Raw genomic sequence first — 17,735 nt, 5'->3', positions numbered from 1 at the left:
AAAAGTGAATGAAACTGACTTGTAGTCAGGCCTTCTACAAACTAGTACTAAACAACTAGAATTTATGTGTCAATTTCCCCTTTAGAGAAAATCTACAGTATGTTAATGAAAGTGCCACAGTCTGCCTGTCTGTAGAGAGGGTCAGTAAACTGGAGAGTACAGGGTGTAGTTGGTTAGTTAGTGGCTCCAGTGCTGATATTTGGACTACCTTAACTCTTCAACAGTTTATGTAATTAATGTGAATCAAACAGATTCTGAAGTGGAGAAAAGCAGTAGTATTTGTTAGGTTTTTAAACAACCAACATAAGTCAGAGGATACCAATGCACAGAAAGGCTTTACTAATGTTGAGTGCGCAAAATTGATCAAATCCTATGAAATTGAGTTAATTGCATGTCTCTGGTAATACGTCCAGTATTAAAGGGTTAACGTGATAGTCCCATAGAAATTTCACATAAAAAGTATTTGGATGATATAACATGCAGGTTGGGGACTTCTTGACAAAAAGGAATGGATAAACATCCAAAATATGAACCGTTAACACCTTGGTACCTTAGAGTCATTACAACAAGTCAAGGAGTCTGGAGGCACAGAGCAAAAGTAAAGATCTACACATAAAGATGACACGGTCATGGTAACTTTTACTGCAAACAACCTGCACTAATGCTGTATGTTTCATAAAAAAGTTAAAAATGTAATAAAGCACTGCCACAAATCAAATGTATGCATTTTACATTGTTTGCTTTGTAGAATCATGGATAGTTCCTTAAGAAACTGAGTTTTAGTTTGAATCATTAATTCGTGTCTAGAAAATATGGTTGGCGAGGTCTTTCCCAGCACAGAGACAGCCTGTTTCATCAGGCACGGCCACTGCCATTGATTCACGGGCTTTGATGCTGCTGCCCCAACAGATGAGTACATACAAATCTGCCCTCTTTGCTGAAAACCAATAGACGATGTGTAAGATCTGGCTGCAATCAATAGAAAAACATGTTTCTCAAGAAGTGCAATCGTTCCTGTCCTTTCTTCTTCAGACAAGCTCAGTTTGAAATGCTACGTCCCACTAGAGATCCAGTGATCTAAAGTCCTTCACCACTTCCACTCATGAAGGACAAACCACTAAGAGTCTATATACTACTCACACGTTCAGATTTCTATGATCCACCAGTCCTTATGTTTCTGTTAAAACACAATAACTCTTTTAAAATATCAATTTTTCACTCATCTTAAGAACGTTGATGATACATTCTTCAGTATTTTTAATGAATGTCCTTGTTCACCTTTTGGCGTATCTCATTAGGGGTCGCTACAGAAACAGCTTTAACTGGTTCACACACCTGGTTTCATAGAGATTTTTACCCTTCCTGACACAACCCTGTATCTAATTCGGGCTGGGGACCGGTACACTTGGGCCCCCTTGTGGCTACACAGTTAGGGAGTACCGTGAAGGGTCTTGCTTCTAAAAACTAAAGTATTAGCTAGAATTTGGGGATTTTTCTACACACTTTTAAATAACTCCTGATCATAGTCTCTTCTATTCAGATCTTCCTCAGACTAATTTTTAATCTAATCTATTCTTTAGAATAGAAAAACACTCTAAAACAGGGGTCTCAAACTGGCGGCCTGCGGGCCATTTGAGACAATATCTTGCGGCCCCCACCTTAAAATGGAAGTTCAATGCCGACTAAGCAATATCTTCTGCATGTCTACGATTTTTTGATGATAGATTTGTATTTGGTTTGTGATGTTTCAGCTTGCTTTAGCTCAAAACTTTGCATTTGCTGTTGTCGTTGAATCTGGCCATCAGAAAAGTCTTTAGCAACAGGTTGATAGCACCGTTAGCTCCTGTTTCAGACCCCTGATCTTCATGCAGCTCTCCTGCTTTTGTGCTAAATTACACTGCGAGTTGCCCAATATAGAGCAAGTACTCGTATCTATCTCTTTTGGGAATTCAATAAGCTTAATGCACTTAATGGCAACTGTGTTCTCATTTATTTGGAGTGTCCTTGTTTTATCAATTGTGGCTTTTCCCAGCTAGAGTAAAACCAACTTCAACCTAAAGACTGCTGGAATGGGTTTTGGCAAACCGTGCGACCAAAATTAGACAAATGCGGTATACAGCTGACAATGCATGGATGTGTTTTGACTCAAGTTTCCTAAAATTCCTTGTTTCCTTTTGTTTTAGGTTGACTTGATTCTAAATCACTCATAGAGAATCATTCAGAATGCATAAAGTCTTTTCCCCTATAACCGCTAGGATAGACGCCACCCGACTCTAATACGTTATTTAAAGGTTTTGAATTGATAATGCATGAGAATGATTGACTAAACTTTTATTTCATTGCGCTTTTTAATCATGATAGAGTCATTTATTCATTTTACAGATAAAAAACTCAAGGACAGTTTTAGTTCACCAGCCACTAAATCTCTGAATGAGAATCTATGCTTTCTAATGATCTGCTGCACAGTTCTTGAAGACCTTGTAATGTTGTGAAAACTGTGATCAAAACCAACAACAAAGATCGAGAGAAGTTCCTTTCACTCTTAATGAAATATCATATCGTACTAAAAGTACTAGGTGAAATATACTTGCACTTAGTTTGAATTTAGTTTAAGCAAATTCCCGTCAAGAGGCTTGATGTTAAATTAGGACAGGAGCGTGTTTACCATGCTGTTGCATCACCGCAAGAGGTTATGATCTAAGGCACTCACACCAGCTGCTTAGCGTGTTTGACGTGTCTCCGAAATTATCATTTTCACTCCGGCTCCCACGTTAACAGATAAGAACCTACATGCTGCCAACGAGACGTGAGCTCCCTCATCCTCGTCTCCAAGCCCTCTGCAGTGGCAGCTGTGCTCCATCTAAAGTTTCAGTATGGTGCCTGTTTTTTTCTAGTTAAGGGGAGGCAGGGATTCTCATCCAAACGCTCTGCCGAAACATCTGCTGGTTATCATGTTGAACTGTCATCATCAAAGATTCATTATTCTGCTGCCTTGCATAATATCCACGACACACATGCTAAGCTCAAGGTCAAGATCTGGCATAAGGAAGCGAACCAAGTTCAAAATAGTTTCCCAGGTTTCCCAGATATTATAAAGCATGTAAAAATATTAGTTTCCAAAACTGGTTGATAGTTCACATGTATTTTCCTGACCTGATTTCATACTGTTGAGCAATGCTGTTGTTACAGGCACTATGACATAAGAACATTGGGGCAGAAACCTTTTGTTGTTTGATTAAACAAAATGTTGTCATCAATTTTACATCAACATTTATATCCGCATACAATTTGAACACTGTACAAACAACAGAAGCAGAATAAAAAAATACAGTAACCCAAATTTTATTTTTTTTACATGTTTTTTCTTTGCTCACTATTGTATGCTACTATTATTGCGGTACACTTTTTAACTTGATTATGCTAAAATTTAGTTAACAAACTTTGGTGTTAATTCTCAATTTATACAAGTTGTACTTTTGGAATTGTTAATTATTAAGGTTTAAGCTTAGCAAGTTCAGCAATAATGGTTGTAGTGCTAATACGTTGTTGCTAACATTTTAGCATTATGCTAGCAAGCTTTACAGGAACTTTATTAGTCTGACTAAAACACTTAAAAGTTAATTTAGATGTGAAAAAATACTTTAAACTTGTTTTATTCTGTTTTTACTGTATAACAGGAGCTTAACATGTGCGTACATTTCCATGAAAAAAAACTATCAAACAACGTTAATGAAAATTGTATTTTTAGCATGTTCTCGTAACATTTTTCATTTTTTTAATTTTCAAATTTAGCATTTTTATCAAGATGGAGGACATTTATAAAATAATTTAAGATTAAAACTGCAATTTAACACAAATATTGACCGACTGATATTATATAGAATAAAAAGATGAAGAAGGTTTTTTTTGTTTGGTTTTTTTTGCAATAACTAAAAATGTTTTAACAAGATAGTTGTTGGAATAAACTGGAGAATCGTCACAATTTCTGAATAAAATTGAATACTAAAGAAATGATTCATGGATTGAGAGATGACCAACATTTTCGTTACCCTTAGTAGCCTCTGCACTCAACAGTGTGTTTGACATTGGTTGTTCACAATGATGAAAGAATGAGGCAGACAGATAGTTTTTATTCAAAATTTAATATAAATCTTTCAAAAATGTCACTATCTTAGGTATTTTAGGTTTAAAACAAATTATTGTTGTACCACTTGGAATAAATCTGAACATTTTATTTAGATTTTAGAGGAGTTCATTGTTTTGTTTTTGTATTTATGCATTTTTCTTTTATTCATACTCTTTTAATCTTTATTAAACACAAAAAAAATGATCTCAATTTTTGTGATTTTCACTGTTAAGAAATGACAACATTTGGAATTGAGGTTTTTGAACAGTTTTTGGTAATTATTGTTTTATATAATGAAAAAAGTGTATTGCCCTAAAAAGCTAATTTAATGTAAATGTAAATTATTCGAGCGAATTGTAAAGTAGTTAAACATTTAAAAAGGCCCCAAACTACTTACGTTTAAAATGTTTTTTCTTTTTTAAATCCTAACTTTATATATATAAATGTGGCTGTTTCATATCTGTTCAGAACTGCAACATCATCAGAGACTGCAGTTGTTATTCTGTATACTGAGTCTTTATTTCACTCCCAAAAGCCTGGCTTTAATTCCTCCTGTTGTCAACATAGTTGTTCTTTTAATTTTAAGTTTCCTTTCGGTGAAAAGGTTAAACTGCAGTTTAGACTGCAGCAGCAAACCGCTCTCAGTGACAGTGGCTTTTACAGACGCTCTGCGCCCTCACACTGATTTCCACTCCTGAATAATTTTATTTTTGTTAACGCACGGGCCCCTAAGGGCTCGAACATCACATCCATTCAGTATTTCTGTGTAGTCCTATCTCGTGTACACAGAAGTTCCTTTGTGTTCATCGGAATATTTAAAAATGGCATTATGCACGGCGGATGATGAAATGTTATGATAAATTCTCTGCAGTTTCTTGTTGTAACTTCAGTGCAGTCTCTTACAGAGCGATAAACTTTCCTCCATCTTTAACCTCTGAAAGAATCAGTCTTTTTTTCCTCACACTATAGGTGTTCAGAACAGGATTTTCAGAGAACATCAAGCCGAACGTGAGACAAATGACTCGTGGGATGCTGCTGCTTGAGAGATAAATGACAATTGCTTCAAGTTCCACTCCGATTATCTTTGTTAACTATTGCATTGGCATTCCCAGTGGTCTCCTAATTATAATAAAGCCGTTTTTAGCCAAAATATTTTTTTCAAAGTTGTCATTTCTAGGACATAGTCTCTGTAGAGCAGCAGGAGTTCATTAGAAATTCATCTCTAAAATGTAGGCGGGACTGTTGGTGCAACCCTGCCCCCTTTCCCTCCACGTTGCTGAGGAACTTTGTGCCCACTCAGCATATTTTAGTCTGTTCCTGATTCACGATTTGAATAAAAAATACTCAGAAATACAATTTTAAGTTTAATTTTCTTTACATATGTCCTTCATTATCAGTAAAATGATGCAAAAACATGTTAAAAACACAATTTTCATCAGAGTGGGTCTTTGAAGGGCCTATATTATGCTTCTGATAAACCTTTCATAGTAAACTATATCCATATATATGATCATATATTAACTTTGGCACTCTAAAGAACACATTATTTATGAAACACGAGTTATTTTTGTGAGCTCTTTTCATACCCGGAAGTAAAACGATTCGATATCTAAGGTTCCGCCTTTCACTCCTTGTAGATGTCCCCCATTTCATGACGTCAACCTAGAGGCGGCCTTCGTGTTTTTCCCACAAAAAAAATGGTCATATGTAGGAATGTGAGGACATTTTCGTGGATTGGAAGGGGCTGGTGCTCAAAGCGTAGGGTTTTAGGTCCTTTTTAAGGAAATCCCAATCCCTGCCTCCTGTTATACCATGCAGAATTACCTTTTTGAGCTTTTAAGTGTTTTATACTGTTCATTCAACAACCCCAAAGCGGTATTTTGATCCGTTCACACCTTCCTGAATAATCCTCTAAAAACATGCGCTCTCAACAGCAGCCCCTCCCATACCCACGAAAACGAGCAGGTTCTCACATGCTTACATCATAAGTTGAGAACCGCCCCCTCCCGGAAGAGTCTGCTCCACCCCCTGGGTTAAAAGAAACACTTTCTCCAGGATGGATCTTGAACGTATCCGAGAATGGCGCAAGCATGATAACAGGAGCAGACTGTTTCCTGGTGGAAAAAGCAAGCGACGAATTGGGTAAACTGGTTTGGATTATTGAGCATAGATGGAAAGGAGTGCGTGTCTCCAAGACAATGATCTGCATTGAAGCGAAAAGGATTTTTGATACAGAGATCGATGATGCTTCAAAGAGAAAAGAAATGTTCAGACCCAGTGCTATTCGGCAAAATGTTCTCATCATTTCAATAAATCCTGGAATGTTCATCTGGTGTTGTCTGCATTTTTGAACAAATTTCACCACAAAATGAACCCATTAGCCATCACCATTATGTCTGTGCCAAATTTTGGGGGTAAAATGTCATGTTGCACTGTATGTACATCAATATTTTTATTTTCCTTTTTTTTCTGGGTAATATGCTGGCGCTGATCTAGGATGATGTCATGAAATGGGCGACACCCTCAAGGAGGAAAAGGCGGAGCCTAAAAGATCAAATCATTTTAGAAAACTCACAAAAATTACTCCTATTTAGTAAATAATTCGTTTTTAGTGTCCCAAAGGTAATATATGATCATACATGGATATAGTTTACTCTGAAAGACAACAAAAGCTTGGTCGGGGTGCTTCAAATATGAAGAAATACATAACATTTTGATATAATTTGAACAAAGATGATTTACTGTGTGTAACCTGAGCAGCAACATTTGCAAAGCAGTTGCTGAAGGCTGCAGGATGCAAATGAATCTTCAAACCAAAAATGAACAAACACTGTAGTACAAAGCTGGTGCACGCATATTATTTAACCTAGCTCCAAACAGAGCAGGAATGGGACTTTGTGAGCGGAACAGCGAGGGACTGATGTATAAGTGAGTGTGTCACCGTGTCTGCCAGCGTTAACGGCGGCGTCAGAAAATCAGAGATCAAGCCAGATAGAGGAAGGCTCTGTATCTGAAGCCCTCTACGCCAGTGTGTAGGCTTTATGATGTAAACTAAATGTAACCTTTCTCCTCTCAAACAACCCCTGCAGGAGCGACTCGGAAGCCCCGGACGTCCCCCCCCGGAGCAGCATAGAGCGGCATTTATGTGAAGCTCAGCTGCTCGGCGGTTTTAGCCTCGACTGAAACCCGGCACGTCCCCCGTGGGAAGGGGGGGCAGGGGCACAGAGGGACAGTCAGCGCACGGTGGGGACTGACCACTTGGTAATCAAGTCTTGCGTGGTGTTTGTCACCAAACTGAATAGCACCCCAGAGACTGAAACCGACACCATCCCGGACATGGGAGAGTGAACAGAAACACTGACTGCATGTGAGACAGACTCTTTTCTGTCTGTACTCCCACTGCTCTCTTTGTGTGCAGAAGCACCTCTGCCTCTTGTTACCACATTTATTATCATAATTATATGTGCTCTTAGTTACTTAACCTGCTGGCTTGTTATGCATTTATTTTGAGGCAGGCGACTTTAGAAAAGCATCAAATAACTGTCTTTGGAGCTATTATTTTCAAAATATTCCATTTCAAAAAGAATGCTATCTTGAAATAAACTCTCCACCCTCATGCAGATGGATAAAACTCTGCCCTTGCTGCAGATGCTCGAGTCTAATCTTGTTATTCTGGGGTCTGAATCCGCCTGTGGCTATTGAAATCGGTCATCACACCATGCCTGTTTCAGGCTGATATACAGCCCTCCCAAAACACTTTCAAGGGAATCTTGCAGCGTCTTGTTTTTTATTCTCAATGCTGAAACGCTGGTCATCCTTCTACCTATAATGAAATGAGGCTGCCAGCTGTCAATTCCCCTAGGACATTCAAAAGAAAAACTTCGATATCAGTTTATATTTCCTCTAATTACTCCTCTGTACATTCTAGTGGGATAAGGAAAGAGGCTCATAAATGGATGAGCGGAGCTAGAATTTACAGCCTAAGGTGAACACTCACGTATCTAATAGAATTTAGCAAAAAACAAACCAATCTTCTATTATTTCTCATACTTTGCTATCCAGCCAGAAGCAGGTTTGTTCAGTAATCTCGGAGCCGCTATTGTTTTAGATAAATAAATATTTTTCATATATTTTATGCAAATATTAAAAAATCATTTTGACATTTGACCTGTTTGTGTCAGTTTCTTTAAACATCTTTTATGTGTTTCGAACGGCGCTGCACGATGGAAGTTGGTGCGTTGATGCATTTCTTCAATCATTACTGAGGCGGGGTGTGTGGAGGAGGTGGTGGAGGAGGAGGGAGGGCTTCTTCAGGTAATTGGGAAAACTCTATCATACAATGAATCCTTTCTGCTTGAAGGAGCGAGTAAGAACGCTGACAATGAGTCAAGTTTCCCAACATAATGGAGTCAGTTACTTTCAGCGAAGCCGGCGTTTAATAAAGAAGACACTTAAATCACTGGTGCAAAATAAGCCTTTAATGAGCGCTCCAACTTATTATGCGTCTGCACACAGGCTGTAAAGTATCTGCTTGGTGAAAGAAGAATTCTCCTTAAGTATGTAAAAATAATAACAATAATGGTTATATGGTTATATTATGAAAAGAATGGCAATAATTTTGTGGCAGAATCAAGCACCTCTTTACAGAAAATATGATGGTAAAAATATACTGGGGATAATCTAAGTGCTCTGTCTATGCGGTAATTATTTTGCAACGTTTAATACAAATCGTTACAAATTATAATTTCCAGAAACGATTCGATTCACAAGAGCCTGGATCGATTTGATTCTGATTTTTTTTTTCTATTCTTTTGATTCTTCAATTTGATTAAATTTTCAGTTTACAAATTTAAACAAATTTGTTTAGAAATATATTAAAAATCAACTATAGGATTTGAATATATATATCAATCTGATACAGTTCACATACTGTAAAATGTATTAGTGAAATAATGAGATTGTTAATATCATACAGTGTTACATAGATTCTCAAAAGGAGAAGTTTAAACAAAAATCTTCAGATCATTAACATTGTAAACAGTACTGCTTCTCCTGGAGGGCGTTTCAGTTTAGCCACTAGGTGGCAATTGTGCTATAGCATTACACCTTATTCCAGAAGAAGAAGAAAGTATGCGGAAAAAACAATATTTTAGACTACTATAAAAAAATATTTCCTTGAAAATGTTTGGAAAATTCATGCCTGTGAGTTTATGAAGATGTTCATTTAGTCAGCAATGTATGTTTAGTTCGACCGAGCGTTAGCATTAGCCATTCTATGGGAAATTCCATTAAACGTTAGCATCAAGCTGGCGGACTTTAGCTTAAGTGCTAAATCGATTTATATTTTTTATGAATCTATTATTGATTTATGAAGCTTAAATCAATTTAAATCGATTACTTGATTTTATTAACCCAGCCCTACTATTTTGTCCCGCTTTAGGTGCCTTGTAGTTTGGCGCACCTCATATATGACACGACCGACCATTTATCGAGGGTGAGCCTTGTAATCCAGTGCTCCCAGAGTGCAAAAAATATTAAAAAAATTTACATTAATGCGACTCATGAAATAACAAAAAAGCTAATGCTGGTGTAAAAGTACATTCACAAGTATGTGTCTATACTGTAGTCTAAATTCCACCAAAACATAAAGAATTTCAAACATATACCCAATGATGTGTAATTCTCAAGAAGATTAAAGAAGATCATGCTGATTTTGTGAGAAAAAAAGCTTTACTGTTTGTTCAATACCTTTTCTGCTGTTCTCCCGATCAGAAAAATTGCATTTCCTCCGACTCTGTTAGTCAGCGTAACATTGGCAGATGACTGACCTTCCTCTCCAGCATCAGTGTCTGCAAGGTGAGTCATGAAGGACCATAACTAATCTCAAAATAACCCATCGCATCTATGAGCGAAGCTGGCACTTTGGCTTGTGTTTTCCAATCTGTTAAATTTAGCTTAGCACAGGCCGTGTCTGCACGCATTCTAATGAGTTATGAGCTTGCATGAAATCATTGTGAAATGCGACACTTGACCCCAAAAGTTGCGAGAGGTCAGGGAAGGAATGTGCAGTTGCTTTAAATAATGAGCAGGTTTATTTGTGGAGGGGTAATTACTGATTGTAGATGATGTGAGTTCTTGGGGCTAATGAGAGCATTAAGGCTGCAGTACTTAAACAGTTTGCAGTCACACGAGCCGCTCTGTGAGTCTGCAACGTTCCCTTTAATGGAAATCAAAGTATTAGACAGATTAAATGTTGGCACAAAATACTGGTTAAACATGCACTTCAAGGATAAACGTCTAAGTGAAAGTCTAGAAGTTCACTCTGACACAAATTCGTGTCGAAGCCTGTAGGCTGTTCTAAGCAAGTATTTGCTAAAAGCAAATGTCCTACGGATGAACACTGTCCTGATGTCATGACAGGGCTTGGAATAGCTGCACTTGTCTAGAACCCTAAAGCTGTTACTTCCACGAAATATGCCATCATTACAGATTTTTGCGCTTCTCAAGATCGGGGTTTATATTTAGAGACGCATTTGATTGAAATATTTTACATGGTTTTCGTTGACATAAGCTGATGTCGCACAAGTCGAGGAGCAATATACCCGATCGTTAGTTAGATTTTACTTTGTAGCCATTTTTGCTTCATAGACGTGGAGATGAAAAAACTCAAAAAAACAACTGGTTGGACAACTTAAAAAATACTTTTTAATGATATTACTCAATGACAATGTCTAATATTTGGCAATTGGTAAATGGCGTTGACTTATAGCACTTTACTACATTCCTAGAAGGCCAAACTTGCTTTATAGTCACAGTCCCATTCACACATGAACACATTCACACACTGGCACCAACCTATAACCACCAGGAGCAATGTGGGGTTCAGTGTTTCCCACAGCTTCTACCGCCCTGTTTCGTCTCAGCTGCATTTTCTTTGAATCCCATGCTTATAGCAGATCAGCAGACTGTCAAACGTTCCAGGACAAATCTTCATTGCTGTGATGTTGGATGTGCCTCAACCCATCTGCCTCCTGTGAGCCGAGCCAACAGTGCAAAGTAAATAAACCTCACGGTGTCACACCACTACAGCATGATAGAACACACTTGTTAATTTAATGGCATTGTTTTTGACCAGAGTGGACACATAATGGAATTAAAATGTTAGTCCTTTAAATACTATTTAACTGAACTCATCCTGAACTTTGTTTTTTTGGAGCTGCAATTCAATTATATATTAAACCCATCATTTTAGTCCACCATCTAAAATACCATCTATTTTAGTCACAGCTGCTCTCATGGGTGGATGTGGGTTGTCTGCAGATGAAAAATGGGCAAACCTGTACGGGGTACACAGGTGGCCCGCAGGAAATATCAAGGTCATAGACTGCTCAGTGCTCAGCCCTTAGAGGGAAAATGTCTATAGACATTTTTTCTACAAGCATTGTACCAGGTCATGGTAAACATAAAACACGTCATACGTATTGTTCATTTTTACTCTCAAATGCTGCGGACTATGCGAGGAGTCTGTTAGTGCTGCTCAAGTGACAAGTGTGTGCTTCATGTGTGCAGCCAGACTTTTTAAAATTAGGAACTTGGACAATCAGAGGGTAGTTTGTGTAGGCAGCCTACAAGAATCCTAATAATGTATCATGCATACACTGAGCCTTCGGAATGGTTCAGGCTATTGAAGTGAGCGTTTGGACTCAAAGTTGGACTGTCACGGTGCATGCGGGTATAGACTAATGCATAGCTTTGCGTCATATTAGTACGACTAAAGCAAAAACAGCTCATTTATTTTTCGCTTGGCTTTTAACACTTAGTATATTAGATTAGAAACCAACAAACTAAACTGCATGACTCCGTATAAATAAAGCAAAGAAGAATATAGCCAAAAAATGTTATGGAAGCTGTTAGGAGACGTTGACACTGGTTTGGTGATTTCTATTGTCATAATCAACAGTTTCATCATGTGATGACAGTAGCTCTGCACTATCTGGTCCATTCCATTTTTCTATGGACCTACAACCAACAGGGTCAAAAATGGTACAGTTCAGTCCAGCTTAAGGGATCCATTATGTAATGAAAACGCTCAAAATACCAGACTGGATCGCACAGTGGAAACGAGGCTAAAGGGGCCAGTACATCTTACTAATGACTAGAGTGTGGCGAAAGGGGACCGTACCACAGCATCTACTGTACGTCTTAAGGGTGTTCAACCTACATTAGCATCACAAATACTTCTAAACACCTACCACACATACGACAATGGTATGTTCCATTTTCATGACGTCCTTAGAGCTGGCCTAAGACTTGGCCGCTACTTGTTTTATCTCTCCATGATCCTGGACAATCTTAACACCCGCAGCACCCATGTGGGATGTAACTAAGGCTTTAATTACATCTTGGTCCAATTTACTAATAACAGGCTGCCAGCTTATTAACTGTATAGTTTACAGAAATTTAAACAGCTAACAATTGCAGTTTTTCAAGACAGGCGATCTATGATTTGATCATTTTTATAGTAATCAATGTCTATACTTAAGTATTATAATTTATTTAGACGAATAAACAAAAAACTAGGTCAGATACATAAAAATCTGCTGTATCCACTCATCTTATGGAAAGTGGATGATCATCAGTTTAAGTGCAGTCGCTTAACTTCCTTGACAGCTTATTACAGAGCATTAAAACTTCTTGGGCATTCTGTACGTCCGGATGAAAGGCAGTGAATTTAAAAGAAAAAAAGTAATCCGGTCAGATTATCAGCATCCCTCCCTTAACAACTGCCACCACTGATGTGAAAATAATCATATTACATGAATTATTATCAATGTTTACTTAAGTGCCTCACGTTATCACACATTTTCCTTGAAAACTGCTGCTTCTTCTCAGAAAAAAAACCTTGAATTGCATCACAAAAGCAACAAGCACATCTTAATGTGAGAGACGGCAAGGACAAAAGCTAAAATGAGTCAACTGGAGAGTTGTTCCCTCAAGTGTTTGCCGTTTTTTTCTCCCCCCCCATGTCTGTTGTCAGAGCTTCCAATGGTGGCTGGGGGCTGTAAAAACTGCAGTGCTCCGCGGAAACCGACCTGTGCCGTGTTTCTGTTATTTTTATTTTAGCGAAAGGCTGAAGAATCTGTGGAAAACTTTAATGAGCCTTTAAGCTCTGTCAGTCAGAGGCACAACCCCCACACCTTATTATATGTTCATAATGTGGCAGTGGAGAGTGAAGCCTGCAGTCAAACGCGGTCACTTATGGAACGCCGGGGGTCTCCATGTTGAAGACATTTTAAGAAGAGTAACACAAAGATCCAGAAAAATGGTGAGAAACGCACATTTAATTCAGGTTTAAATTAATCGTGTTAGAAATAACAAACAAAAAAATGTATTATAAAAACTGTAACATTATATGGCCCCAAGTACTCCAGTGCCTGCACTTCACTAATAAAGGAGCCTATAACTGACAATGCAAGTTAGATATTGGATTTAAAACATAAAATAATATAAAAGGTTTTTTTGGCTTTAAAGTAGTAGATTTTAGCATTTTTGTTTCAAAAGATATTAAAATAAAGAAAATATATTCACTAAATAGAAGTATTCTAAAAGTCAAAATAAAATGAAGCTCAAGACTGAACATTGAATCAAAAATAACAAAATATCTATTACTACTTTGTAATTTGAATTACAAATGTAAATAAATAGAAACCACCTGCTGTTTGGATTTATGACATCACAACATGCCAGAAGAAAGGATGGTAACTTTCCATTGAGATCTAAAACATTTATTTTCTCTCTTCTTTTAAAATTACTGACTTATCCTGCTAACGGAAATAATAAAGTGAAATTTCTATTAAAAAATACAGAAAAAATTATACATATATATAAATATATATATATATATATATATATATATATATATATATATATAAATAATACATTAACAGTTGAATTTTGAATGTTAAAGAAAACAATTGTAGTTTCTTTAAATAAATAACATTTCAGTGTTTCTGTTCCCGTTTGGAAACATGTACAAAGAAACTCTGTTTGCTTAATGTGAGTTTCACCACCGTGCAAAAACTATTTTAAGTTATAAAGTTAAGGAAGTTAAGGACCAGGACCTGATCCAATCTCGTGCCAGTGACATTCATTCGTCTCCTGGTTTGACAAAATCAACCATTGAATCATTGAATTCTTGAATATTTGTTGACTTGATTTTCAAGTTTTCTTTTCAAATATTGTGGGAAAACTGCCAAATTTCACACCCTTCCCACAAAATGTCAAAGTGTGGCCCTGTGGCCATCCCATAATATATCAAAACTGCCTTTAGACATTCCAGACCCAAAGGTTTTGGTTCTGGTTAATTTTGAATTTCGAGAAACTTTGACCCTATTTATTTTTTTAATGGTTTCTCCTACTGTGATGTCATAGTTTTTTGGGTGGGGATTGTTCACTATGTCACAAATTCATTTTACTAGTTGAGTACAAATTTAGGTGAGTTTTTGAGTATGTGGTGAGGGCAAATGTTTGCTCAGAGACGGTAAAAAAGAAAAACTGTGAACAGTATGGTCTTTGCATGTAAGGACTGCTGTAGGCTATAAAAACTGTCCGGCTGATACTAGTGTTTGGTAAATACTGTGTGCAGAAGCCTGGTGAGAGCAGGCCGGGTTTAAAATAAAATTCACAGGAAATATCGACTTGCAGTTTCCTGGTTCCCGTCTGCAGTTATATTAAGCCATGTCAGGTGAAATTGCACGTTTTTATTTATTGTAGAGCGCTGGCCTCCAAGCATGTTGACTGACGGGGCTGAGATTGATAGGAAGGACAACGACCATAAAAGAAAGATCATGAAGATCATAAACTAAGTTTATCGCTTGGTGTCATTTCATGGGAGTTTGTAAATCTACCCCAACAGTTTGGCGCTAAATTTAAGTTCAATTTGGTTTTACGATCCTGTTTTTGCTCATGACCTGTGGTATTTTTTTAAAGTGGAATATTAGTTTTAGTGGCAAACGCAGTAAATATTCCCAAACTACTATCTCCAGAAAAAGAGATGAGAGCTGAGAACCGAACGTCATTTCAGATGTTTCTGGTGATCGAACAATGACATGGAGTTAATGAGCACAAATTCTTTCCAGCTTAGTGAACTCATTCCTGTATATGAATATAAATACACCCAGACTGAGATCCGCTAATATTAGACATCTGGGCTGTATCTGACCTAATGTTCAGTCAAATACTCGTGTGATGGAATCTGTGCTTGACCTTTCGGACAAAGGTCAGGAGGACTGGTCTCTCCACCTTCTAGTCGGCGAGACGAACCAGGAAGAAGACAGATTTTTATCAGCAGACATCGATGCTCGGCAGACTCTGTCCTGCCTGTGCGTTAACATTACAGTCACATTTCCCTTTGTTTTAATGACTTCGACGATGGTTCACTGTGAAGCATGAGGCTTGTTATTTCTGCCGAGTAAGACTGATGTATTGGTTTGACCTTTGATGTTGGCCAACCATGCCATTTACCGCCAACATGATTGAGAGTCCTCCAGCAGCAAAGAGAGAGGATGTCGGAAGACCATTCCCATGAAACTGGAACTGATGCTGAAAAAACCCATTTAGCAGTAATTTGAAACGCTTTTTTAAGAAGACCGTTTTACACAGGGCTTCGTTTTGAAGGAACATGGGGTAAAACTGTCTAAAACATGAACTTGGGTGATTCATGTGGATGTGATTGACTGTACATAAGAACTGGATAGTGTGAATGTGACATCACTCAATGAAAATAGCTGACTTCTGGTTCCAACCAAATGAAGTCAATTCAGTCAAAAAATTTTCGAAATAGACACTGCCATGTTGGAACCAGATACCGTCAGTAAGCTGGGATTGGTCCGAGTCAGTCTGAGTCATAATTTCTTTTGGCACTCTCGCCAATGAGGGAGAAACTGGTTGGAAGTCCACACCCCTACTACTGAAAACAGGTTACTCAATCAAACATTTTGAACATTTGACGCAAGACCACCCACTTTCATGGAGGCATCTGATTGGTCAGTTTATTACTTGAAGAACGAAAGGACATTTAGTTCTCCATGCTTCTGTTTGGTGCAGTGCAATTCATGTGTTGTCCCTCTTTCCTAGTCCCCTCTATGGGAGTGGGAGAGATCCAGATCTCAGGTGGCTTGTCTATGCTTCTGTCCTTGCCATGGACCTTGCCTCTGGCTCATCTCGTCCCCCAACATTCCCCCAGTTCCATCTAGATGAAGGATCCTCTGTGCTTCTGTCTTTGGCCGTGGACTTCGCCTCTGGCTTGTCTCATCTCCCCAGCTGTCCCCCAGTTCCATCTGGATGAAGGATTGTCTATGCTCCTGTCCTTGGCCGTGAACCTTGCCTCTGGCTCATCTCGTCCCCCAACAGTCCCCCAGTTCCATCTAGATGAAGTATCCTCTGTGGTTCTGTCCTTGGCTGTGGACCGCGCCTCTGGCTCGTCTCATCTCCCCAGCTGTCCCCCAGTTCCATCTGGATGAAGGATCGTCGGTGCTCCTGTCCTTGGCCGTGGTCCTCGCCTCTGGCTTGACTCGGGCCCCCAGCAATCCCCCTGTTCCATCTGGATGAAGGATTGTCTGGGCTCCTATCCTTGGTTGTGGACCACGCCTCTGGCTCAACTTGTGCCCCAGCTGTCCCCCAGTTCCATCCGCATGAAAGCCATTTGGTACACTATTTAAACATGTAGTTATAGAGTTAGTTAAGCTAATTCTTCTTTAAATCACCTGTCCATCCGGACAGAGGATCCTTCTTTCATGTGGACATCCCTAAGGTTTCTCCTTTTTTTTCCCCAGAATCTGTTTTTTGTAGGAGCTTTTCCCAACAGAGAAAGAGAGACTAAAGACAGGGATGCCCACTCTAGTTTAGTCAGTTTTTTTGTTTATTTCTATTTATTTTAGTTTAGCAATCAGGTATATTTTATGAGCGATTTTTTGTTTTTGAACAATTACTGGTGTGAAACCCTTTGAAACTACCAAGTTGTAATATTGAGCTATATAAATAAAGTTGAACTGAATTGAATTAACTTGCACTAATTTGATGAAATAAGCAAGAACACGCTAAAAAAAAGTTATTAGAGTGAAAATGGTTATTCTGACAAATAAAATGACTTAGTAATACCAGTGTATTACTCAGCAGAAGTCAATGGGGTTTTGGCCTCTTGGAACCAGCGGGAGGGGTCTTTCAAGAGGTAGGAATGTGGCCTTCGAACAAGCTTACTCTTGATTGTTGAGAGTGGTTAACAAAAAACAATGACTCAGACCAATTTGGATCAATCACTACTAAATAAAGTCATCTGGCTCCAAAATGGCGTTGCACATCTCATGAAAACATGGAGACGGAATTGACTTAATTTGGGTGGAGCTGGAAGTTAGTCATTTTCTATGGGTGTTACTACACCTGGTCACCTCGGTAGGTGCCACACAAATAATAATAATAAAAAAAAACTTTTCCTTTAAATGTTTGAACTTTTTATCTTTCAATATAGATTTATTCAAAAAGAAGTGGATTTACTCACAAACTGTAAAGTATTGAGATTGTTCTGGCAATGTTCCTGTGAAACCACAGAAGA

At 38.2% G+C, this 17,735-nt stretch overlaps 1 protein-coding gene across 7 annotated transcripts in view; it reads right to left on the bottom strand.

Annotated features, from left to right (window-relative positions):
• LOC112139758 (neurexin-2) overlaps window positions 1-17,735 on the bottom strand; it is a 165,670-nt gene that overhangs the window by 54,056 nt on the left and 93,879 nt on the right. The window lies entirely within an intron of this gene.

This window comes from Oryzias melastigma, linkage group LG14 (genome assembly GCF_002922805.2).
Source record: "Oryzias melastigma strain HK-1 linkage group LG14, ASM292280v2, whole genome shotgun sequence".
Lineage (NCBI taxonomy): Eukaryota > Metazoa > Chordata > Actinopteri > Beloniformes > Adrianichthyidae > Oryzias > Oryzias melastigma.
The sequence above is the reverse complement of the archived record's forward strand: the minus strand, read 5'-3'. Positions and strand labels throughout refer to the sequence as shown.